General features: G+C 41.5%; 1 pseudogene across 1 annotated transcript; it reads right to left on the bottom strand.

The window, feature by feature from the left end:
- Positions 1-1,271: 1,271 nt before the first annotated feature.
- On the bottom strand, positions 1,272-1,678 carry LOC309327964 (elongin-B pseudogene; annotated as a pseudogene). Its single transcript has one exon. The product of its transcript is annotated as an elongin-B pseudogene (transcript).
- Positions 1,679-3,571: the final 1,893 nt, after the last annotated feature.

The following is a 3,571-nucleotide window of genomic DNA, read 5'->3' as shown; positions in this document are numbered from 1 at the left end:
TATTTGAACAGTTATTTTAAACCGGTTTGTCACTCATTCAGATTTTATTAGGTGATCACAGACTCTTTAAAAACAAAATAAAACAGATCCCTGGCCAACAAACAATGTCTCTCCAAGAGTCTACTCCCCAGTACTAAGCTTGGGTCATTTTTGCAGTCCTGCCCGTGAAGGCAGGCATTGGCCACTGGAGCGATGGCTGTTTGGTGCCCTGCTCACAGAATGAAGTCAGCACCAGGTGAACCCACCTAGGGACTGCAAAGTCTTTTTTTGTGCTAGAAGGATACCAGACTTTTAATTCTTGATCTGTGGTTTTAATTACTGCTTAACTTCTGCCATTGATGATGACAATCATTGTATTTCCTGTCACCCTTCACCACAAGGCCCCAGGGCAAGTTACAGCAAATGAAAACATAAATAAAAACGATAAAAAGCAACCCTACCCCTAACCTCTAAATCAATAATCTACACGACACATTGCAGGGAGGGCACCAAAATCAACCCTTCAATTTTCAAAGGCAAGAGTACAGGCTATAGAGATGGAAATGCATAGATCCATAGATGCAAATATTTTCCCCACAATATTTGCCTTGACTTCTATTTGCTTGAAGTCATGGAAATCTTTCTTTCATTTCTTCCATATCACATCTTTTCTTTCTTTTCTAAAAAAAAATAAACGCCTTTGCAGCATTCAAAGAGGGAATACCCTGCATTTATTTCCAGGAAAGCAGAAGACTAAACTGGGATTTAGCTGTGAAGGCTACTGTAGGCTAAAAAATCTGCTGGAGGGTGCAGGATTTTCTCGGTGTCACTATGAATAAATCATCAGTAACACTTTCCCTCTTTGACGGTGGCAGGTAATGCTCAGGGAGAGTTCTTGCATTTGTCAAAAATGGGACTTTTGCAATGAGCCTTCAGCCAAGCAAAAAGTGTTTTGCAGCAGCTGGATTGATATAGGCTCTATCTTCTCTTAGGTAGATGGTTGATCCTGTTCATTTGATACAAGGGCATACCTACAGTGCAGTGAAATATAACCTTCATCATATCCTTTCTGGCACTTTAAAAAAACAAAAACAAAAACCAGCTGAGCTTTTATTGTTTCCAAAACCAAAAATGAAAACATTGCTCTGTTTGATGAGTGGGGAGGGGCTTGGAAGGAGGTGTGGTCTTGTTTGGAGAGGGGCAGAACAGAAGGGGAACCTGGATTGGATACCTCTCTCCACACTGGAGGGTTGGGGAAGGGAGGAGCAGCTTGCTCCATCGCCCTCTGGCTCTCACTGCACCACTTGCTCATTGGCGCTGCTGCCAGAGTACTGGGGCTTCATCACGTCTGGGAGCATGGGGGTGGGCTGGAGAAGGGATCAATGAGGAGGGGCTCAAAGGCACCACTGGCTCTGAAGGCCAAGCCAACTGTCGCTGGAGCCTGAGCTCGTGCTGGCTGGCTGGTGAAGCCACGGTCTCTGCTGTCATCAAAAGCTGGCCATCCTTGTATAGTCTTTGTTCTTCTGGGGGGTCTCTTGAGAATCCCCTCAACAACTCTTTTCAGTTCATACAGCGTACTGGACTCCTTGGCGTCTGTGAAGATGGTAGTGTTGCTATGTCGGATCAGTAGAAAGGCATCCATCTCTGTAACTGCAACCTCAGCCCAGACCCCCCAAAGAGGAAAAAGCAGCAGAACCCTCAGTATGCACCTCCTTTCTGGCACTTTTGAATGTCCCCCCCCCCCCGTTCTTTCTCTGTAATCTAGGCAATGTGTGATGAGAAAGAGGTGGGCTTTGGCAAATATTCAGTTGAATAATATCTGGCTGGTCAATGACAAGTAACTGCATTAAAAACAAAATGACAAGGAATATACAGTGAAAAGAAGAACCTTCTTTTTTTTTTCATTCAACAAGTACCACTTAATAGTGTAGACACAGAACCATTCCTTTCACTGGAACATTTGCCCCGGGTCCCAATTTGTAGGAGTAGATCACCCAGCTGCCTGGCCACTGAAGTACATGGAAAAACAGCACCATGGAAGGGAAGCAGTTTGGCAGGATACATTTCACAAAAGGTATGGGCAGCAAGGGCATCTAGAGGCACAGACAGATTACCCAAGAACTGACAGGGAAAGGGAGAAAACCCAAAGAGGAGGGATGATGTGAGCTCTTGTCCTAGAGGAAGAGGGGAAGAAGGGCAAAGCTGAGTAGCAGAACAGAGAGGAATGGGTGAAACTGTCCCAAGATCTGGAGTAAAAACACAAATATATCTTGGTGGGGTATCCGGGAGGGCACATCAATATGTGTAGAATTAGGCTTTGCAATGTGGTTATTTGTTTAATTTATTTATCTATGATAAATGTATTTGTTTAATTAATTTATTAATTAATGTATTTATCTATGATAAATGTATGCCACCCCAAAACATAAAGCTTTACAGAGTAAATCATAAATCCATTAAAGGGGTGTGGGAGGGAGGCTACACAAAACAAAACAAAAAGAGCCACTCCTCCAAAATTTAAAATAGTTGTTAAAAAACAAGAGGCTTGCATTACCTGAGTCATTTTAAAGGTTGGGCTATGCTAAGCATTTAATGTTTATGTGGGTTGATTTTCCTCTGTGTGCTTTTTTGCACTTTTATCCATACAAGAGCACTTGCAATTTTATGCCTCTCCCTTCAGTTACTATTTCCCCTCCCCTTCACAAAGTCCTGGAAGTACAAGGTCTTTTGCAGACACATACATGGTTCTTTGTTTTCCTGTGTACACACGTCTTTATAAAAATTGTGTCATCTATGGAATTTAAGAGAAAAAACTTCCGCAAAGGCAAATGTTTCAAGCGTGTTTCCGAGTGGGTAAAACTGCCAATTAATTTTATTTTCAAAATACATGTTTTTTCCATTTGCCAGTTTTGCACAAAACAGCTGTTTGACAAAGGAAAATATATCTCTGTGTTGTATCTGGCTGAGCTGCAGCAGAGAGACAAAGAGCAGCCAGGCAGGAGCGTTCCTCTGATCTCCAGACTTTCCCTGGCAACATAGAAAGCTGTGGTGCAGTTCAAAGAAGAAAATAGCACTATGTTTTACACACAGATACTAGGGATGGGCGGCAACTTCACTTCAGTTCACATTTAAAGGTAATGCCACCTAATTCATAGTTTCAGAAACAATATACAAAGCAAAATATTGCCGTCCTCCAAAATTCACACTTCTCCGAATTTGGTAGTACATTTTTCCAGCCAAGTCGTGTCTACAAAAATGCATTTATTATGAAAAAGTGTGCATAGAAATCAACATATTGTTTAAAATAATATACAAAAATGCATTCTATTAAGAAAGATGGCAAAATATATATGTTAGGCAAAATTGCATACATAAATGTATATATTGGGAACAATTCACAAAAATGTTAAATTATTTTTAAAATAAGCCAAGAGGGGAGGTGCATTGCTGCCAACACTATCAATATCACACAGAGGAGCAAGGGCTCCTCAAGAGTAAATAAATACTTATGAGTAAGCTGGTCATCACATGCAGAGCAAATCTGCTAGCAACAGGGATGGCTTGCAGTTGTGAACATTTGCATGATACACTG

Source organism: Podarcis erhardii (assembly GCF_964252035.2).
Source record: "Podarcis erhardii genome assembly, chromosome: 1".
Taxonomy (NCBI): domain Eukaryota; kingdom Metazoa; phylum Chordata; class Lepidosauria; order Squamata; family Lacertidae; genus Podarcis; species Podarcis erhardii.
The sequence above is the reverse complement of the archived record's forward strand: the minus strand, read 5'-3'. Positions and strand labels throughout refer to the sequence as shown.